At 36.8% G+C, this 23,455-nt stretch overlaps 1 long non-coding RNA gene across 2 annotated transcripts; it reads left to right on the forward strand.

Moving 5' to 3' along the window:
- The first annotated feature begins 9,416 nt into the window (after positions 1–9,416).
- LOC133673706 (uncharacterized) lies at positions 9,417–13,463 on the forward strand. 2 transcript variants are annotated; one of them, XR_009835055.1, is made up of 4 exons: positions 9,417–9,648; positions 10,696–10,722; positions 10,901–10,973; positions 13,207–13,463. It is a non-coding gene; the product is annotated as an uncharacterized LOC133673706 (long non-coding RNA). The 2 variants fall into 2 exon arrangements; XR_009835050.1 differs by lacking the exon at positions 9,417–9,648 and adding an exon at positions 9,697–9,838 and having other exon boundaries at positions 10,696–10,791.
- The last annotated feature ends 9,992 nt before the right edge of the window (positions 13,464–23,455 follow it).

Below are 23,455 nucleotides of genomic sequence, written 5' to 3' on the forward strand. Positions count from 1 at the left end.
GAAAATCAACTATAAAATCATCACCTAAAATGGCAGGAATTAATGGCAGAAAATAAGAAGCGTTGGCTAGAGCAGGGTACCAACATGGAACAGTTGGTCATGCATATGGAATTACTATCCACTCAGTTCCAACACTTTCTAGCTTTCCAAATAACGAGGAAAGAGACTGGAGCCAATTTCAAAGGTATTCTAGCAACTCCATGACTGGATAGAGACGTAGAAGCAAATGCATCAGTTGAAAAAATAACACCAGATCATGAGACTCAGAGCAGAGGTGATAAGATGACGAGACAAGAACTTAATAATGCAAGATTCAACATACCATTGCCCAGGGTAGAGCTGCCAACTTTTTAGGAAGAGAATCCTCGAGGATGGTTATGGGAATATAAGAAATACTTTAAGATCCACTTGGTGCCTACGCCCCATTGGGTGAAAGTGGTCTTATATTACTTGGAGGGTAAGGTGGATGTGTGGTTCAAGGGGCTAGTACGAGGGAACAATTTATTAATTGACTAGAAAGAGTTTTCGCAAGGTCTTTACAGAAGATTTGGAAGTAGAGATGACATCATTGAAGAATTCAACAAAATAATCCAAGACAGAAACGTGGATGACTATATAGAAAGATTTGAAGAGCTGAGATCCTTGATGAGTGCTCTTGATCCATACTTGATATATATCAAGCTTATGCTTAAGATCTTGAAACCTGCAAAGGTGTTAATGGCATTTGAACAAGCTAGATGGTAGGAGGAGTCTAACAATGTATAGCTAGGAAGACCAAATCATTGCAACGAATCAACATTCTAATCAACAGTGATAGAGTAACAAGTAATGTTCCACTAAAGTTTTATGGCCCATCCAAGACTGAAATGGTGAAGCCTCTTCTAGATAACCTATATGAACAAAGGAAGAGATTAGGATAGTGTTTTAAGTATAATGACAAATACATCCTTGGGCATAGATGCAGTGCCAATAGCTTAAACGTGATCAAAGGCATAGAGGGAGAGGAGGACGAAGGAATCAAGGAACTAGAAGACATGATGTAGGAGGAAGACAAGGAGAATAGTCAAATAGATGAACTTGGGTTATCATTAAACGCCCTTGCAGACAACGATACCAATAATACTATCTGGATTAAAGAAAACTGTCAAGGACATAACCTTATTATTTTGATAAACAATGGAAGTACACATAATTTTATTGAAGAGAGCACGATTAAGGAGTTAAATGCTCCCACAAGCAAAACCACTTTATTAGCAGTCACGGTGGCTAATGGAAATGTCATGTTATATGAGATGCATAGTCCTGAATTTACTTGGTTTATGCAAAGCTATGAATTCAAGGCCAACTTAAAAGTGCTGAAATTAGGTAGGCATGATATAGTGTTAGGAGTAAATTGGTTGAAGAAGTATTCCCCGGTGTTGTTTGATTTCATTAAATTACGACTATCATTTAAAAAAGAAGGCATAGTAATTGATTTGAAGGGAATATCCCAGGTTTCTGACTTACAGATGATAACAACACTAAAAGAGCAGAGAAGCTTGAAGGATGTGATTGGGGGATTAGTCGGTCAGTTCTTTGCAATGGACAGTGAGGAGGAAGGTAAACCAACCGAAGCAGCTGCAGAGATTAAATATCTATTGATAGAATTTGCTGGAATCTTCGAGGAACCATGAACCTTGCCACTAGCAAGGCGATTTGATCATAAAATACCACTGAAACCAAGGTCACAACCTATTAACACCAGACCCTATAAAAGCGCATTCATTAAAAAAGGAGAGATAAAGAAGCTGGTGAAAGAAATGCTCTCTAATGGCATGATACAACACAGTGTTAACCCTTTCACATCTCGTATGCTGCTTGTAAAAAAAATGACAATACTTGGAGGTTTTGCATCGATTATAGGCAACTAAATGAGCAAACCATCAAAAACAAATTTCTCATTCCTTTTATCGACGATCTTCTTGATGAACTGTGTGGTTCAAGTTTTTTCTCCAAACTGGACCCGAGGTTGGGTTATCATCAGGTTAGAATACATGAAGAGGACATTGAGAAGACAACATTTAAGACACATCATGGACATTATGAACTTAAGGTCATGCCTTTTGGCCTTATCCGGCCACCTTCTAGACATTAATGAACAACATATTGGAGTCGTTCCTGCACAAATTCATGTTAGTTTTTTTATGATATCCTCATTTACAGCTCAACCCTTAAGCTACACCTTGTCCACTTCAGGCAAGTTCTGGAGACTTTGAGTGCTAACTAGTTACTTGCTAAGAGATTCAAATATGCATTTGGGGAAGAATAGGTGGAATACTTAGGGCATGTGATTTCCATAACAAGAGTGGCAACTGACATAAATAAGACTGAAGTAATGGATAGTTGGCCTACTCCGCAATCCTTGAAAGAATTGAGAGGATTCCTAGGGTTGGCTGGGTATTATAGGAAGTTCATATGATATTTTGAAGTTATCAACAAACCCCACACAGATCTGCTGAAGAAGAACAATTTATGTTAGAATGATGAAGCTCAACAAGCCTTCGAACACTTGAAGAGGGCCTTGTATAAGGCAGTAGTTTTAGCTCTACTCGATTTCTCCAAGACTTTTATCTTGGAAACCAATGTCTGTGATTCAGGGTTGGGAGCTGTATTAAGCCAAGAAGGTTGACCCGTGGCTTACTTCAGCAAATCCTTAAATCCAAAACACATGGGACTGTCCATATATGAAAAAGAATACTTGGCTATTCTCATAGTTGTGGAGAAGTGGAGACATTACTTAGAACAAGAACAACTCATCATACAAACAGATCATGAAAGCTTGAAGTATCTATTGGACTAAAGAATCCACACTTCAATCCAGAAGAAAGGCCTTATAAAGCTCTTGGGATTGAGGTATAAAATACAACATTATCCAAGAAGCACATCAATAGTAGTCTTATCACATATATTGGGGGTTTAGAGGCAATAACCAATGTTCTTCCTGTTTGGTAGAAAGAGGTTCATGCATCGTATGAAAAGGACTCCAAGTTGCAGAACATTATCATGGGCAAGATGGTTGGAGCAGCAGGGTAAACCGACTACACTTATGTAAAAGGTGTATTGAGATACAAGGGTAGGATAGTAGTGGGACAAGATAGGGAGCTCAGGACTAAATTGATGAAGTCTATACATTATTCCTATGTGGGAGGACATGTGGGTATACATAACACATATAGAAGGCTGAAGGCGAACTTCTACTAGTCTGGAATGAAGGCAATGGTGAAGAAAATGGTGGAAACATACAATATGTGTAGGCAAGCCAAGGTAAAAATTGTCCCTTTAGGACCATTAACAAAAAAATTACAAATACAACGTCTTTTTTTATCTATCCATCCATCAGACATTATTGAATAACCTGTTTTTTTTTCCATTCTAGCTTGTACTCCTCAAGTAAGTTCATTGTTTGATCCACTTCTTGCTTCAAATACTTCTCTCTAATATCATGATAGGATGGAGGCTTGGAACTTGGCCCATACTTTGCAACCAATTCAAGTGCCTTAAAAAACTCAGGGTTTTTTCCACAATTAAATGGAATTACACTAGTGTAGAAAAACCTTGCAATTTATCGACATGCTTATTCTCTAATATCCCTTTTTAGCAATTGATTTAGAGTTGTTTGTGTACTTCCACTCCCACTAGCTGCTCTCTTTCCTTTGTCCCTGGAGCTAATTTCTTTTATTTCATCATCATTTCCAATATATTGCTGAGCCTTTCTTTTCTTTTCAGTTGCTTCTAGATTTTTCACCAAAACACCCAAAATCATCTGTTTAACATTTTCTAGTACTTACTAACATGGCTTAACATCTTTATAAGTGCAAGCCAAATGCTGTTTGAAACGAAAAATACCTCCACTAATAATTTTTTGACAATACTTGCACTAAACTTTTCTATAATTCTTATCAATATCTATACCATGTTGCCATCCCACATCAAGCCTATTACCAGAAGAATTTTTTCTAGATGTCATAAGTTCAACAATTCAAGAATCAACTCAAATCAGCCATGTAATCAATCTAAACATTTTATGATTGTAATTAATTTTTTGTTAAAAAAGAAGTATCATAATACATGTGTTAGAAAAATAATGCAGCCAGTAATGGGAACATTTGTAAGGTTAGAACAAATAAACTTTAAATCACAGAGAATCTACATTTTTATCCATATACAGCTTGTTCCATAATTTCCAAAATCATTTGAATTCAAAGACAATTATGAAAATTGTAGTGACAATTTAGAAGACTATAATCATGACCAGTAGTATAAATCCCCTAAGCAAAGTGCATCTAGATATTAAACATCCCATCTGAGCTATCTCAATGAATTAAAGTTTGTTGCACCACTAAAATATGGGCAAGAAAAAGAAGATATCTTCTCCAGTCAACAAGCTCAGCTATAAACAAATATAATTTAACACTCAAACTATAGTTTAAGTGGTAAACTATCCACAAAGCCAATTAGCCATAAACTGCAAATCCAGTTCCATCAATCACAGCTTATTCATAGAGAAGAACCAGAGTGCATAATATAAGCAGTAACTAAAGATATGGAGAACACCACCTCTGATGTAGAACATCTGATTCAACCTATCAAGTTAAACAGAGCCCCCTCTATTGAACAAAACAAATCTAGCAATATTCTATAGATTCACGTATAATTAGGTAGTTGAATTAAGAGAGAACCATTATCCATCAATATTCTATAGATTCATAGATAGTTCAATCTTCAGTACCATGACATTATAAATGGAACAACTTACTGTGAAGAGGAAGTCGTTGATGATGGAAAAAAAAGAGACCATTGTTAATGAAGGCTGAAGATTAAGTCGTTGTTAAAGACTGAAGAGGAGAGCGGTGTTGATGAAGAGTGAAGAGTCTGAACTCTAAAGACTGAAAAGCGTTGTCGCTAGTGATGAAGAGGAAGTCACGAGCCGTTGATAATGGGGGGAAAAGGAGAGCACTGCAGATTGAAGAGTGTTGTCGCCTGTCGCTGTTGATGAAGATTGAAGAGGAAGCCATGAGGCGTGAGGCCGTGAATTGTTAATAGAGAAAAAGATTAGGGATTTAACTTCTGTTCTTTATATGTGTGTGTGTGAGAGAGAGAGAGAGAGAGAGCTAATACAAAGATGAAAGAACGCGTTTTACCCAATAGCCAATAGTTGCTGGACAGCTGAAGCCTAGAGGAAATAGTAACTGCAGTTTATGTTGTTTATTGAAATGATTAAAATGGTCCTCAAATCGTGTTTTACGCGATTTCACCCAATTTTAACGATTTCACCTGATTTCATCTATTTTCAAGTTTTTAGAACGATTTCACACATTAAGCATATATTAACTCATAAAATCATATGATTTTACTAGTCAAATCAAAAAAATTTACTAGTCAAATCGTGATTTTAACAACCTTGGCCTAATCCATATGGTTGCTCAGTTCAATCTCAACACTTACTATGTTTTAAGATTTAATTTTGTTCATTGCCTTATCATCTTCTTAAGTTAATCCCGATGCTCTTCTCTTTCTTATACCGTTCATTTTATAACCTAGTTTGAACTATAATTATAATTTATATGGTTTCTAGCTCACCTTGTGCTCACCATGCTGGCTTTGTCACAAAATGCAGGTAATACCCTTGACCGTGTCTAGCTTAATCGAGGCAAATACATACACCTTGCATGCCAAATGTTGTTGCCTAATGCAAATTACCAAATAGAAAACTGTCTATGATTAGTAGTAATTGCTGATGATAATGTGAAAAGATCTCAAGATGGAAAGTAAATAAACTTGTTTGACATTGTCATAAACTATGGAAGGATCAACAAAATCAATTCTACAGTTATTTTTTATCGCATGGCAAGATATCACAATTTTTCCATCGACCAACGTTTTGTTTTATGGTCATGTTAAATAAGAGAATAATTAATTCGTTTAATCACTTGTTTTTTGCCCCCGCGATGTTACGAAGCAGGTCTCAAGATTAATAGTTCTATTGTAATTAAAATAAATATAAAATAAGAAATTTGTTGATATTAAATGTAAATTTTAGAAGTTAGCAATAACACATTATAGCATCTACTAGCCTGTTTTTAATTTTTTTTTCCAATAAATTTTTTAAAATATACAAGCTTTTTCAATATATTTTTTTATATAAAAAAATTATAAATATAAATCAAAAAGTTTATACAGTCATTTAATTAAATAAATCGAGAATAATCTGTATAAAAAATCATTAACGATAATTAAAAATAAAACTAAAAAAAATAAGAGACAATTATAAATAAAGATATTTGATTTGACAATATAATATATTTACCTGGTTATCCTCATTGAATTTGTTTATTAAAATTAATTTTTTATTTAATCAAATAACAATAAAAATAAACAAAAGAGAAAAAATAATTATACAATACTGTACATATTAGAAATACTATCTAAAAATAAATTTTATTTATATAATAAAAAGATTTAGATGAGTCAAAATAATATCTTCAAAAATTAAATAACATACAAAATAATCTTTTAAAAAACCCTCTATTAAAAAAGACTAAACAAGCAAACTAAAAAATCAAAGAGGGGGATAATAACTTAAACATAAATTAAAAAGTTATTTAAAAAAAAGACATTAAAAAATGTATCAATTATAATAAAAACCAAAGGCATAAAAAAGTATAAATTAAAGGAGGATATTAATTGACACATAAATTTAAAAAAAAATTGTTAAAAATATTAAAAAAATGTTTCAATTATAACAAAAACCAAAACCATAAAAAAATAAGAAAAAGGCAATGGTAATTCAGGTGTCACAAATGCATTTTAGAGAAATAAGAAAAGAAAACGACTCAGGTTATAACCTCGATCGGGTTTAATAAATTGATTTTGTTTTAATTAGATAATAAAAAAAGATAATAATAGCAAACAAATAATGTTTTTCTTAAGAAAAAGATCACGATAACTTAAGAAAAAACTTTTAAAAGTATAAAACTGGTTAAAAAAAGGCTGGAGTCAAGTTGAGGTAGTGTGATAAACATGTAACTTAAGTAATAAGAGGCGAATAAACTTGGGTTGACCTATAAAATTCATGGGTCAGGTTATGAGATCAAAATAACTCGATAGAAAAGAAATTGAAGAAAACCACAAAGTCAATCTTTTTGTAACAAAAAATTATAATGATAAAATTAAAAAAGAAAATGAGACAAAAAAGGATATTAGCCCACGTTAACTTTTCAAACTCGTAATACAGGTCATTAGATCAGAAGCATTGTGAATGGAAAAACCATAAAGCTCAATCCTTAACAAATAAAACATAGAGATATTTGATTGGAGGGTTAATTCCAAAAGAAAATTAACTTTAACAAAAGGAAAAAAATCAAAAGAATAGGAATTAAATTAGAAAAAATAATGCACCATAAACTTTGATTGAATGTGTTGTTCTACGATTAATACATAAATAAAACCTAAAGGGGGTGAATTAGGTGTTCCACTAATATTAACAAATAATACAATTTAATTCAATTAAACATAATAACCAACAATATAATTAAAATGTTTAAAATAAATAGGTAAGGAAAAGAACTTGCAAACTCAGTTTTTAATGTGGTTCGACAAACTTATATCCACACTTTAAGTACTAAATTGTACTTTAACATTGTATTATTTACTAATTTGAGCCAACAATTGCAATGTCCTTGATGAATCATCACCAAGCTTCTTGAAGAAATACTTTATTCAAGATTTTTCCACCTTCATTATGCACCTCACAAATGGCTAAGAGTTTTTCACCTAAATTCTTGAAGGTTTATAATTTTTTTTGATTTGTAACAATACTCTCTCAAAATGTAGATAACAAAATTGAATCTATAATCTTTGTAACGTACTCAGTAGCACTTAGTGAGTGTAAGAATTTGTATTTTTATGCTAAAATATGAAGGTTCATTTAGCACAACTTTAGAGCATTTGAGGATTGATAATTTTTAGTTGGTTTTTCTTTTTGAATAGCTTCTATATTATGTATGTTCAAAATTCTCTTTTATTTTTGCAAGAATGAGAGCTATTTATATATTTAAAAATGAAACTAGTCACTAATAACTAAAATAGTCGACTAGTTCATATTGTTCAAACCGATCAGTTGATTGGTTCTTATAAATTCTTAGGCGGTTATCCTTGATGAACAAGTGGTCGACTGATTTACTTGGTATAGCCAAGCGGTTGACCACTTCATGCAAAATATCAGTTTTGACAATTTTAAACTTAGTGAATCTTGAGTTGACTAATCTAGATTTTTTCAAATTATATATTAATCATATAATGCATGTAATGTAAAGTATATAAGTTCATTTTAATTGTGCTATCAAGTAAGATATAAAAAATTATACATTTAGCACCAAAATAAATACTTAAAAACTAAATCTTCACTTGCTTTGCATCTTAGACTTGTTGATTGATTCTTCATTCAATTCTCCATGCTTATTAATATGATTTTCATGTAAACCTGTTTAAACTTATTTTCAAATAAAAACATCATTTGTCTATTTTCTATTTAATTGTTATCATCAAAATATATAAAAACATTAATATGTGACCCAAAAATTAACAGAATAATAAAATTAAAAACCAATAAAACTTAACAAAAGAGTAAAGGAAAAAAATAGAAATAAAAAGAATAAGGATAGAATTAGAAAACATAATGCATGACAAATTGTAATTAAATGACTAATTGAAAACAAACAAAGTTTTTATAAAAGGGTCAAGAACAACAATTAGAAATAAAAAGAATAAGGACTTAAATTGAAATACTACAAATAAAAAAAACAAACTTGTACTCTTTTTTTTGGGGTGGGGGAAGAAAAGAAGAGGGAAAAAAGAAGAAGAAACAACCACTAACGACAAACCGTCACTCCTTCATCTACATGTGCTGAATCTATTGGAAGAGGACGGCAATACTCCTATTTGTTTCTGCGTTTCAAAAGTATTTTTAAAAAAATTTGAAATTTTTTTATTAACTTCAAATTAATATATTTTTAGTGTTTTCAAATCATTTTGATATGCTGATATCAAAAATAATTTTTTTAAAATAAAAAAAATATCATTGGCATATATTTTAGCACGAAAAATAATTTTTAACGGTCAGATGCTGTTTGAAGGGTTCAAATAGCTTTCACTCGTTGGCGTGCGTTTGTGTTCGTCACTCGCTAATAATTTTTTTTTTATTATTATTTTATATTCGTAAAAGATAAAAATGAAATGCCCCTATAATGAAGCTTTAATTTTTTTATTACTAGGAAATTAAAATTTTTTTATTGTTCATAGAAAACAAAAGGATGATAAAATCCTTGAAACAAAGTTTAATTTATTTTGCCAAAAAATTATTTCAGTGTTCTCATTGTTTAAACAAAATATAAAAAGACCCCATGATCCCTTTGAATTTTAAAATGATACTTGTGTCCTTATGAAAAGTCTATAATAGATTAGCCATCGGAATCTCGGCCGAGCCGCTTCCGACGACGACTACCTCAATTGTAACGGCCAGTGACTTCTCCAAAGGAAACTTTCAAGAAAGCTCCGCGTTTGGAAACTTTTTCTCCGAAATTTTCCATCTTTTTGCAAGTACTCCCTCAGGTACTATCTCTCTCATAACTATTTTATTTAACGCAAAAAAGTTTCTCTTTTTGTTTCCTTTTCCGAGATATTATATTAGTATTTTTTTTTTCAAGTAAAAACAAGTAGGCTTAGGGTCTCAATATTTTTTAGGGACTCTTGTGTTTCATTTTGGCTTGATTGCTATTTGATCATAGGATCTGGTGTTTAGGTGAGTTATTAAGTTTGAACTGTTTTGAATATGAATTATCCGCTTGTTTGATTGTTTTTTAATTTTAAGAATAGAATGCATGAATTGAAATGAGAGATTCATAGATCAAAACTTTTTTTATAATTTAACTTATTTTTATTTTGATTGATTTGAACTTGAAATTCTTTTTTGAATGAGATAAAGAGAGAATAAGAATTGATTTTATGCCTTATTTTTCGCTGTGGTTATTGATTTTGAGAAGATGAAGAGTGGCCGATAACTGGATATGCATATCTGTTCTTTGTAGATTTTCTTTTGTCTAGCTTTTGTTTTGTATTCCTTTTTAAGGTCTATATGCTGTGTAGGTATTTTGTTTGGTTGATGGGGTTGTAATTTGTTTTTCTGGGTATTTGGTAAGAGTTTTTCTTGACTTTCTCCTAGGAATGACATGGAGGCTGAAAGAAAGATCTTTGTTGGAGATATGGTTCTCTCTCCTGTTATCTTGTTGAGTTGTTTCATTCTTTTCTTAAGAAGCTCCTGTGATGAAGCTTTGCAATTTATCTTGTTGAAGTTTGAGTCGTAATTGCTATACATTGATTGTAGATCTTGTGTTTGGTGTGGTTTGTGGTTGATTTTGTGTGTTTTCTTTTGATGTTATGTGCAATAAGATTAATGATTTTTCTTTTCCAAACTTGTAACATATAACAAGCAAACCTTTAAAACTTACACCAGAAAGGCCTGCAAAATCACAAGACCAATCTCTTACCTAGAGACTCTAAATCAACTATTTCAAAATTAGCAATGTAATAACCTCTCCTTCTTTCTCAACAGATCTTATTCCTGTCTTTCATTTCCAACATATCTGTTGTTCTTTTCAGGCTCAAGAGCAATGAACTGGGTTCAACGTAAGATCTACCTCTATAATGTCACTTTTGGACTTTTCATGTTGGATTGGTGGGAGCGTTGTCTTTTCAGTATCCTCTTTTATTTTATTAGATCAGATAGATCCTTATTATTTCATCTTTCTGTCTTAATTTATTTTGAATATTGAATTCGATTTTGTGAGTTCCTAAACTTTGGCAGATATTCTGGTGATCGTGTTGATGTGGTTCGTTTTCTACAATGGATCGCGATACGTCACTGACTTTTGCAAGAGGTATGTAGCATCAATACTCTCACTATCTTTGAGCTAGAATTGATAGAAGTTGCACCTATTGATCTTGGAATTCTTTCAGATTTTACTGTTTCAAAACTCAATCAATCCCTGCATATCTAAATTGATTTTTGTTTAAAGATTCAATAAACAAAAAACCGAGTCCAGCTGATTTAATATCATATTAGGGGCAATCACTAGTTTGTAGCCCCCATGGTTGAATGTAGAACAAGAAAAATCTCAGTGTCTTGAATCACAATGGAGAGCAACAAGAATGAAAAAGATGAAAAAAATAAAGAGAAATGGAGGCAGATTGCCTATCATTGGAATCTTCAAGTTTAGTTGCATCTTGGGAGGGAGGGGGTTATCTGGTAGCAATAGATACTATACTTACCCTTTGTGCTCTGGTTATTAGGCCTGCTTGAAGTATTCATAGACTGGATTTAATAGAATCCCTTGCTAGATTGGAGAAAGATTATTATACTTCCCAGTTGGTTAAGGAAAGGGGCACTGGAATACGCTCATTGAACCTTCCAGATCTTTACCAATTAAGATTTATGTTTCCAATGGAACTGGAAGTTCCAGACTTTGCATATGGACCTCCTATTGGGTTTCTTTCTTCCTAGCCTTTATTCCCATTCTGTCAAATCCAGGGATATTAAAACTATGCCCAAGTATGATTAGCTGTCACTTGGGAAGTTAGGGCTAGAGTTCAGGTTAGGGGTGAGCAAAAAAACCAATAAACCGATTAAACCGGAAAAAAATTAACCAAAAAAACCAAACAAAAAAAAAAACCGATTATAATATTTAGAAAAACTTCTAGTTTTGTTCGGTTTGGTTTCGGTTTTGTAATGTTGAAACCGATAAACCCGAACCGAATCAAACCGGTTCATATTAAAAGAGAAGGTACTATAAATGAAAAAAAAATGCTTTATATTCTAACCTAAACCCAGTAACCCTAGCAGCCGGCCCCTCCCTTTAAAGACGAACACGCCACTTTCCGGTCTTTATTTTTCAATTTGTATCTCCACTCTTCAGATCTAGCATCTTAGCAACACTCCCAAACCTGAGCACTCAACAGTAGTCCATCTAAGCGCTGTTTTTCAGTTCTTTACAATAAGATTTCTTTCTCTGTTATTTTGTGTGGATGAGGTTTATCGGTTGTTTTTTGTCCGTACCTTGAGAATGCTTCAGAAACAGCAAGATTATCTTTTTCGTTTATGCTCATTAAATATTCCTGGGGTGTGTGGCTACCACCTCACTGCCCTGTATATGGGCATAGAAAAGGGAAAGCACTACCTGTGCAAGTCATGGCCGGGGTTGTCATCCATACCAAGGAGACAACTGTTCGAGCAACAACCATATAAAGCTTTATCAGCCTCAGCTACCAAGGCTGCAGGTATATCTGCAACTTCTGCAGTGAATTATACTAAAAGCCTATTCAAATGGTTAATTTCTTGTAAATATCTTGGTTGTTTTTGGAGATGGTGTTGTGATTAAGTACATATTTTAATGACATTGCATTGCTTATCTTGGTTTTGGTTTTTTTAGGTTTTTGACATAAAAAACCGAACCGAACCGAAACCGGTTGGTTGGAATCGGTTTCGGTTTTTTTTTTGTTTTTTTTTTAAAATTTCGGTTTGGTTGTTTTTATAGATAAAAACCGAACCGAACCGAAAATGACCACCCCTAGTTCAGGCAATCTTTCTGGTCCAGTATCCATTCATGTCAAGAATTTGTTGACTTGGGCTCTAAATCCTCAAAAGACAAGTCTTTTCTATTATTCAATTGTCTTTGAATTTTTAGGTCCCACCCCTTTAGTGAGTAAGTTGATATGCACAAAGATCATTGCCTTGTTTGTATATAGTGCTAATCATGGTGCATGGGTGAACAAATTATCGTTCTTACTTCTTTCTTTCAAAGCTTGAATGAGTTGGCATGTGGGAATAGCGAAAGAGACTTCCAGATATTTATAACCTACTTCCAATCTTTTACTTTGATTTGTAAATAATCTTGTGCTGTTGTTTGGTTAATTCTTCTGTATTCCTTTGTGCCATAGAATGAAGACATTCTGGAGATGTGTTTTGGGTTGATGTTATCTCCCTTGAATAATTGGGGAATATAATGTTACTATTCATTCAAAATATTCAAGCAGAAATGCTGCTTCTTGTCCCTAAATTGATTATTTTTTCTCAGAAAAAGAAAATTACAGTCTAATTGCTCTCCATGATTTCAGGCATCTTGGGTGAATCCCAGATATGAAATGTAGCAGTAATGTGAATGATCGCAAGGGAAATGGCAATGTGGAATATGTGAATGATATAGTGGCATGTCTCCCTTGATATAATATGACTTTATTCTGTACCATCCTTGTAATGATTATGAACCATGGTCTTAAATTTGGCAAGGATTCAAGAATATTGTATTCTTTCTTGTAGTGATTGTGAAACTTGTCCGACCTATTGCAATTAATGGAATTTTGCATTTCATGTAGCATAACAGACTAAATCCTCCTCTTTTTTGTGTTCGTTCCGCTTTGAACCTTAAAAGAAAAAGGTTGCCGTGTGTGAAAATGAATGTTGATGCGAGCCTCTACTTCAACTGCGAGCCTCTACTGCTTTATTTTTTATCAATATATTTTTATTATTTTTATTATATTATTAAATTAACTAAACTTATTAATTATTGTTGCTTCGCCATGAATATCAACAAACCGCACACATTATTAAAGTAATGATTCCAAAAGCAAATTAAACAAAATATTATAAATTGAGCATCTTATAATTCAAAAAAAAAATATTTTTAAAAAGTTAAATTTAACAAAGAACAACAAATAAAAAAATCTAAGATAATTCTGATTGTTTTCAAAATTAGTAAAACATTCTATAGAAAACAAATAAAAAAATAACAAAATTCAATTTTCAATTAAATAAATGCTAAAGGATAAAACTCAAAAAACATCAGTTTTGAAAAAGAAAAAAAAAACCCAAACAAACTTGAGAAAATCTTCTAAATTTAGGTTAATATTCCAAGCTCACAACCTGTTAAATTTTAGACCTGAGCTTAATTAAGAAACTTAATTAATTCCTCACCAATTTAATGATGAAAGATGAAACCGGAAAAAATATTAATTTGAAAAAATTATCAAAGTAAAAAACAATAGAAAAAAAAAACATAAGGACTGAATTTAATAAGAAAAAAACTGAATGATTTCCAGGTCGATAGGTCGTGGCCTGTCGGATCTCAGTTTGGTAGTTATTTGCCTTCAATTTGTGGTGTGGAAAATCCTAACCCATCTTTAAATACCTATCAATCCTTAGGGTTTAGGGTTTGGGTTTAGAGTTGGGTTTTGGGTTGGGGTTGAGTTGTGTAAACCCGGAAATAATATATATTATTTTATTTTTACAAGGGTTTACAAGTTTGGTTTATGGTTTGAGTTTGGAGGTTGGGGTTTCGGGTTACAGTTTTCGGTTTCTGGTTTCGGGGTTTGGGGTTCTCAATTGTGGGTTTTAGGGTTTAAGGTTTGAGGTTTCAGGATTCGAGTTTCGAGTTCGAGTTTGGGTTTTAGGGTTTTGGGTTTTGGGTTCGAGTTTAGGGTTTAGGGTTGTGCGTTTTAGGGTTTAGGGTTTAAGATTTGAGGTTTGGGGTTTGGGTTTCGGGTTTGCGGTTTGGGGTTTGGGTTTTAGTGTTTAGGATTGGGTTTAGGATTTGAGGTTTCAAGTTTTAGGGTTTAGGGTTTCGAGTTTAGGGTTTTAAGGTTCGAAGTTCGAGGTTTGGGTTTCTAGTATTAGGGTTCAAGGTTCTAGGTTGTGAGTTTTAGGGTTTGAGGTTTGGGGTTCAGGATTCAGGTTTCGAGTTCCGGTTTGGAATTTAGGGTTTGGGTTTTTAGTTTAGGGTTTTGAGTTTAGGGTTTAGAGTTTCAGGGTTGAGTTCGGGTTTAGGGTTTTGGGTTGTGGGTTTCAGGGTTCAGGGTTGGGTTCGAGTTTTGGGTTTTGGGTTTAGGGGTTTTGGGGTTTTGGGTTTGGGGTCAGGAGTCAGGGGTCAAGGGTTAGGGTTGAGGGTTTGGGGTTAGGGGTTTGAGGTTTTGGGTTCGGGTTTCGGGGTTAGGATTTAGGGTTTTGGGTTGTGGGTTTCAGGGTTCAGGGTTGGGTTCGGGTTTAGGGGTTTTGGGGTTTTGGGTTTGGGGTCAGGAGTCAGGGGTCAAGGGTTAGGGTTGAGGGTTTGGGGTTTGAGGTTTCGGGTTCGGGTTTCGGGGTTAGGATTTAGGGTTTATTAGGGTTTAAAGTTTAGGGTTTATTAGGGTTTCGGGTTTCGGGTTTAGGGTTTATGGTTTATTAGGGTTTCGGGTTTCGGGGTTTGGAAATTTGGAGTTTCGGGTTTGAGGGTTTTGAGATTAGGATTTGGGGTTTAGGGATTGATAATTGAGGGTTTAGGGTTTAGAGTTTACAGAGTTTATTTTTTTTTAGAGAGAAGGTCTGGAAAGTTTTTGGAGAGAGATTATGCTGCCGGAGCTGTAGCTTGGCCTGCCACCGTTAGATCTTCCTCACTTTCAGGTATGTGTCACTCCTCCATGCCTTCTATATTTTGACCGTTTAGATATTTATTATCTTGCTTCATCGGAGAGATATGGGTTCACACATTTCTGTCCTTCTATAATACATCTCACTGTTCCTCCTGCCTCCTTCCCTTCCCGGTTTACCTCCTGACACCTTTCTGCAAACCTACCACTTGATTTACCTTGCTGTCCACCCATGGCCAGTAACCCCTTCCCCCTGTCGGGACCTAGCCAGAAAATACAAAAACAAACACAACCAAACTTATCTTCTCTCCAAAAACTGCCTCTACACTCTCAGGCTAAAATAACCACAAGCAACCCTGTTAGGCAACACACCGCCACTCTTTCAAGCTCTAAAGCCTCTCCTTCTCCTTCCTGGGCGGAGAGGGTAAGAGTCACGGACACTAGCACACGGTTCTCCTTGGAGCCTATACCGCGGCAGCAGGCTGGAGCTAGTCTTAAAATTCCTGAGGCAATACTGACAGAGACTACAGAGAAATGGACCCGATGCATGATAGGTTTCTTCCCTGGATTTAAAATGCCATTTCATGTTGTTAACACCATTGCATCTAGAGTCTGAGCAAGCTATGGACTTGAAAATGTGACGACTACTGCCAATGGCTTCATGGTTTTTCGTTTCAAAACCGAGGCCGCAATGCATGTGGTCCTGGAGAAAGAACCTTGGATGTTCGGGGGAAAGGCCATAATCCTCCAGCAATGGCATCCTCATTTTGTGTTTGACAAGAACAAAATTTCAAAACTTCCTGTTTGGATACGTCTACATGGTCTGCCGTTTCCATTGTGGTCAAAATCTGGACTCAGCCTCGCAGCTAGTATGGCAGGTAAGCCATTGTCATGTGATAAGCAGATTTACAAATGCACCCGTCTGGATTATGCGAGAGTATGTGTGGTGTTAGAGAGATATCCTCTGCTGATTGTGTAACTGAAGAGAGATTTCCTCTTCTCAATCAAAACTGATTGAGTAACCGAAGATCAGTTTTGATTCTTAGTAATTATAGTTTTTAATGCTATTTATAATTCTTGTAACAGTCAAACAAACTCTGCTATATATATAGCTGTATATTGTAAACAGAGGCAATAAGAAAAACCATTTTCTACATGGTATCAGCCTAAACCTACGATCCTCACCTATTTCTCTCTTCTTTTAGTGTTTCTCTTCCTTTTCTCTTTTTCTTTCTCATGGCCACCATCTCTTCGGTTCTCTCTCAAAATACTGCTCAATTCACCAAACTTACTGAAACCAATTATCTCACCTGGCTTTGGCAAATCAAGCCCTATCTTCACGGTGCCAAACTTTGGGGATATGTTGATGGCACCATTCCTGAACCATCTCTCACCATCCTGACTACTGACACTCAATCTGCAAGATCCATTCCTAATCCTGATCATGCTAGCTGGTTCATCATCGACCAACAAATTGTTAGCATCCTCACCACCACTCTGACAGAAAACATTGCACAGCTTACCATTGGTTTTGACACATCAAAGGCAATTTGGGACTGTCTTGAACGTCACTTTTCTCAAAAGTCTGTAGCAAGTGCAACCAATCTCAAAATGCAACTTCTTGATCTCAATAAAAGCACTCAATCTGTTGACACTTATCTTCGTCATGCTAAATCAATTGCTGATGCTTTGATTTCTATTAACAAGCCTGTTCCTGATGAGGATTTAGTCATCGCCACTCTTCATGGTCTTGGCCCTGATTATCTCATGCTTCGTACTGTCCTCACTCAAAATCCTCCTCTCCCAGATTTCACTGAACTTCGGGCTCGAATTCTCTCTTTTGATGCTCAACAATCTCGTCCTGCTGATTCTCCTACAGCCATCGCTCTTTTCAATCACAATCACACTCCTTCTACCCGTCGTGATCACCGCCCTAATACCAGCCACCAATTTCCCACCAGTGGTCGTCCCAGTAATGGTCGCTTCAGACGTGGTCGCTATTCTCAGCAGCGCACCACTCCACAGTCACAGGTTGGGTCTTCTTTTCCTATGCAACAGCAACATGTGCCTTCATTGGGGCCATTTACTTCACCAGCTTGGGCTGCTCGTCCTCCACCAAATGGTATTCTTGGCCCAGCACCTCAATGGTGTCCCAATTGTCACTCAAGTCACCATGGACTTTCTCAATGTCCACATAGATTTTCTGGTCCAAACACTGCCACTCCATTTGCTGGTGTACATTATGCTGCTGATCCAAACTGGTACCCGGACACCGGTGCAACTCATCACATGACAGCCATGCCCATCAATAATTCTCAACCTTATGGTGGGCCGCATAATGTCTATATGGGTAATGGGGACTCAATGTCTGTTTCCCATACTGGTAACCTTCCTTTTTCATTAGGCTCTTCCACCTTCACTCTACAAAATGTCTTCCGTATTCCATCCATTCGTAAAAATCTTCTATCTGTTGCTCGTTTCACTAAAGATAATCATGTTTTCTTTCTCTTTGCACCTGACTTCTATCAAATCTATTGCTTACGCACTGGATGTCTATTGTTTCAAGGCCCTTGTAAAGATGGTTTGTATCCGCTTAATCTATCAAGCGTCTCTACTTCTCCACAAGCCCTTGCTTCCGTTCACTCCTCTATCTGGCACAATCGTTTGGGTCATCCGTCATCAAATGTCTTCGCTCGTCTAAGTCCTACAATTAATTCCAAATTGTCCTTTCCTTCTTTTTGTCGAGACTGTGCACTTAGCAAGTCTCACCAATTACCTTTTAATTCCAACAAAGAGACTGCTACCACTCCTTTTCATATTATACATAGTGATGTCTGGTCCTCCTCTACCATTTCTATAAGTGGTTTCAAATATTATGTTCTATTTACTGATGAATTCTCACGCTATACTTGGATTTACCCCATGCGTCGCAAAAATGAAGTCCTCACTCATTTTCAAACTTTAGTTGCCAAGATTCAAAACATATTTCACCACACCATTCAATTTCTTCAAAGTGATAATGGGACAGAATATGTCAATAATGCCTTTTCTCATTATTGTAAAGCCTTGGGAATTCAACAAAGATTTTCTTGCCCCCACACACCACAACAAAATGGCCTTGCCGAACGTAAGCACCGCCATATTGCTACAATGACTCGCAGTCTCCTTCTCACTTCTGGTACTCCACATAATCTTTGGGTTGAAGCTGTTTTGACCTCTGTTTACCTTATTAATCTTCTTCCTACACCCACTCTGGATTGGGATACTCCACATACTCGTCTCTATGGTAGCCCACCTTCCTATTCCTCTCTTCGGGTTTTTGGATGTTCCTGTTTTCCTCATCTTGGGTCTTATGTCTCTGATAAACTTTCGAGTCGTAGCATTGAGTGTGTCTTTCTTGGTTACAGTTCTCAACACAAAGGTTATCGTTGTCTAGATCCTACCACCGGTCGTGTCTATATTTCTAGGCATGTTATTTTTAACGAAACAATTTTTCCTTATAAACAGTTGCAGGCACATTCAGTTTCCGATGCTGGCTCATTGGAATTCACACTTTTGTCTAGCTCAGAACTCCCACAGCTTGCTCCTTCTGCTCCACATCCACCTGCTGAGAACAACTTCTCTCCTTATCTTGTGTCTCAACCAGAGCAGCATGAAGTGGGTATTGAATTCCCGATTACAGCATCATCGGCTCCATCCCAGTCTCTGGCGCCCACCGCTGCCCCCATCCTCACTTATCAGCGCCGACGTTCATTACATCCAGTTACTTCACAGATAGAGTCCACCTCTCTTCAGCCATCTGCCCCTGATGCAACTATTCCACAGCTGGTCTCAAGTGATCCTTCTCCTGTCTCTAATCCTCCAGCAACATCCACATCTTCATCACCTGCTCCTCCATCTCTTCCTGAGCCACCTTATTCACCCAGGAGGACACGTTTACAGCATGGTATTGTGCAACCTAAAATTCACACGGATGGAACTATCAAATATCCAATTCCTCGTGCTCTCCTCACTGCCATTGAAACTACAGAGCCTACATGCTATACTCAAGCTTCTAAACATGCGATATGGCGTGCTGCAATGGCTGATGAAATCAATGCTTTGCTGAAAAATAAAACTTGGACATTGGTTCCTCCTTCTTCCTCTCAAAATCTTGTTGGCTGCAAATGGGTATTTCGAGTAAAGCATAACCCAGATGGCACAATTCAACGTCACAAAGCACGACTTGTGGCTAAAGGATTTCATCAACAACAAGGTATAGACTATACAGATACCTTTAGCCCTGTTATTAAACCTGCAACTATTCGTGTTGTGCTTTCTCTTGCTGTATCTAGAGGCTGGTCACTTCGTCAATTGGACGTGAAGAACGCGTTCCTTCATGGTCTTCTTAAAGAAGACGTCTATATGACTCAACCACCGGGATTCATCAATCAGTCACGGCCATCTCATGTTTGCAAGCTCCACAAGGCCATCTACGGCCTCAAGCAAGCTCCTCGTGCATGGTTTCACCGAATGACATGCTTCTTATTATCAATTGGCTTTGTTCAGAGCTTGGCTGATTCATCTCTGTTTGTTTTCCAACACGAGTTTCATACAATTTATTTCTCCTCTATGTTGATGACATTGTGGTCACCGGTAGTGATGATCGACTTTTACAAAGTTTTATTGATGCTTTAAGTCGGGGCTTTGACATCAAAGATCTTGGAAATCTACACTACTTTCTTGGTTTGCAGGTTACATCCCACAATAAAGGTGTTCATATCAGTCAACTCAAATATGCATATGATCTTCTCGTGAAGCATGATATGCTGCTTAGTAAACCTATGAGTACTCCGATGTCAGCAAAGGATACTCTCACTTCTAATGATGGTGCTCTCCTTCCCAATCCATCGGTCTTTCGGGAAATTGTTGGATCTTTACAGTACTTGACAATCACTCGCCCTGACATTGCCTTTGCTGTTAATTCTATTGCTCAGTTCATGAGTCAACCACGCATCCCTCACTTAATTGCTGCTAAGCGCATACTTCGCTACATCAAAGGCTCACTTGACCATGGCTTGTTCTTTGGTCCTCAGCACCATCCTACTTATCTTGCTGCCTATGCGGATGCTAATTGGGCTGGTTGTTCAGAATCTCGTCGTTCAACGTCTGGTTATCTTGTTTATCTTGGCACTAACTTGGTCTCTTGGTGCTCTAAAAAGCAACCTACCATTGCTCGTTCCAGTGCTGAGTCTGAGTATCGTTCTCTTTCCCATGCTAGTGCAGAGACTACTTGGTTAGCCTACTTGCTCTATGAACTTGGTGCTTGCATTCAGTTTCCCATTCTCTTGCATTGTGATAACCTCAGTGCTACGTACATGGCTTCTAATCCGGTATTCCATGCCCGCACCAAACATATTGAACTTGATTATCACTTTGTTCGTGAGAAGGTTGCACTTGGAAGCCATCGTGTTTGCTTTATCCCTTCCATAGATCAGCCTGCCGATCTGCTCACCAAGCCTCTTCACAAGAATCGTCATGTTCTTTTTACTCGCAAACTTGTTCGTGCAGGCCCGCCAAGTTTGAGGGAGGGTGTTAGAGAGATATCCTCTGCTGATTGTGTAACTGAAGAGAGATTTCCTCTTCTCAATCAAAACTGATTGAGTAACCGAAGATCAGTTTTGATTCTTAGTAATTATAGTTTTTAATGCTATTTATAATTCTTGTAACAGTCAAACAAACTCTGCTATATATATAGCTGTATATTGTAAACAGAGGCAATAAGAAAAACCATTTTCTACATGTGGAGATTGACGCCTCACTGTCATTCATTCACCAGTTTGACATGGAAAGCAAGCTGTCGGATGAGCCAGTTTTAATTCAGGTTGAGTATGAATGGAGGCCTTCCTGATGTGAAAAGTGCTGCGTTTTTGGACATGTATGTCGTGGGGTGACTACAGTGGGCTAACCAAACACTGTACCCTGTCCAACTAATGTTAGCATGTTAAGCAAGGAAGCTTCCTCTAAGGTTAGGGATACAGACACTCCGACTGTAGCAGCTAACCCTCCTATCGCAGACTCTACTCCCCCTGCTACCAGTCCCTCTGCATCTAACTTCCTTGTGGGTGTTCAAGCTCCCTCTGCATCTACTCCCCCTGCTACCAGTCCCTCTGCATCTAACTTCCTTGTGGGTGTTCAAGCTCCCTCTGCATCTACTCCCCCTGTTACCAGTCTTGCAGCTAACTTGTTAGCACATGGTACTCCAGTAGGTTCTGGTGATGATAGGTTGCCTCTGCTACCCTCAACTAGCAAAGTCGTCCTCCAAGGAATTCATGGAGAGGAGGCATACGGGTTAGACCATATCTCAGAAGCTGATAATTTGAGTGTTGAAGAATGCCAACACCTCATAACTGGTTTCCCATCTTGTGTGGAGAGCAAGATGGTAGCTTTTGCTAGCTGTAGTGAAGCTTCATCGACTGCCAAAGATAGTTCTTTTGACACCTCATCGATTCAGACAGGTACCTCTCCTTCCCCCTCTAAGACTAAGAAAAAGAAAGGGAAGAAAATGAAGAAGGCTATCTGCCAATAATAGCCTGCTGTATTTCGTTTGCTGTATTTCAATAATCATGATAAATATAGGAACTTGAAATGTATGGGGGCTTAATTCCCCCAACAAATAAAAAACTGTTAAGAGATTGGGTTACTAAACACAAGCTTGGAATTGTTGGCTTGTTGAAGAGTAAAATTGCACCGGCCAGACTGGATCCAGTTATCTCAAGTCTAGCTCTTCCCTCCTGGAATTTTTTATCCAACATTAGTGCATCTACAAGCTGTCGAATCCTTGTGGGTTGGGATCCTTTGAAGTATAATCTTACATGCATTAATTTTTCTGAGTAGTGGGTAACTTGTGATGTTACTACACTCTCCTCTAATACTAGTCTCAAGATAACCTTTGTCTATGGGCTCAATACGCCTGCTGGTAGGGGGGTGTTATGGGATTACATACTAAGTCAAGCTCCTCAGTTCTCATCATCACCTTGGGTCCTTATGGGTGATTTTAATGCTACACTGAAGGCTATGGATCGCTCAGAGGGTGACAGAAACTGGTATAGTCATCTGGAAGATTTTGGTTGTTGCATCCATGATGCTGAGCTCTCTCATATACCCTATTCAGGGCTAAAGTTTTCTTGGCATAATGGCCAGCTGGGAAAGGATGCTATTATGAAGAAACTGGATTGGATATTTGGTAATTTCCCTTTCCTTTCCTATTGGCCAATAGCCCACGCCAACTTCATCCCAAGAGACCACTCAGACCATAGTGCCATGATCCTAGCCTTGACCCCTCCCTCACCCCGTATGCCTGCACCTTTCAAATTCTTGAATGTTTGGGCAGACCGAATGGACTTTTAGGACATTGTCAAAGCAGCTTGGCAACCTCTAGTAAATGGCAACCCCATGTACAGATTCACTTCTAAGCTTCATCTTATCAAGCATGCACTCAAGGCCTTGCATAGAAACAGCTCAAGCCATATATCAGCTAGAGTGGCAGAGGCAAAAACAAGGTGGAATTTCGCTCAAGTTCTGCTGGATGAGTCTCCCACCTCAGAAGATCTTCTTGCTGCAGAAAGGGAATGTGCTATACTTTACTCTCAGCTCACTTTTCTGTTGGTATCAACGGTCTTCTGCATGGTTTTTTCTAGTCCAGTAGAGGCATTTGCCAAGGTGATCCTCTCTCAGCTACGCTGGGCTTCTTCAGCTTATTAAATCCACTCTTTTCTCGATACAAGTAGATTGGTCCAGCATGTTTATTTTGCCATGTGCCACAATCAGGAAAATTGAGAGCATCCTTTCTGCCTTTCTATGGAAAGGAACGACACTCACTCACACAGGAGCCAAGGTTGCCTGGACCTCTTTATGCTACCCTTTCCAAGAGGGTGGCTTGGGGATCAAAAGTATTAAAACTTGGAATAAGGTTGCTGACACGATC

This window comes from Populus nigra, chromosome 1 (assembly GCF_951802175.1).
Source record: "Populus nigra chromosome 1, ddPopNigr1.1, whole genome shotgun sequence".
NCBI lineage: Eukaryota > Viridiplantae > Streptophyta > Magnoliopsida > Malpighiales > Salicaceae > Populus > Populus nigra.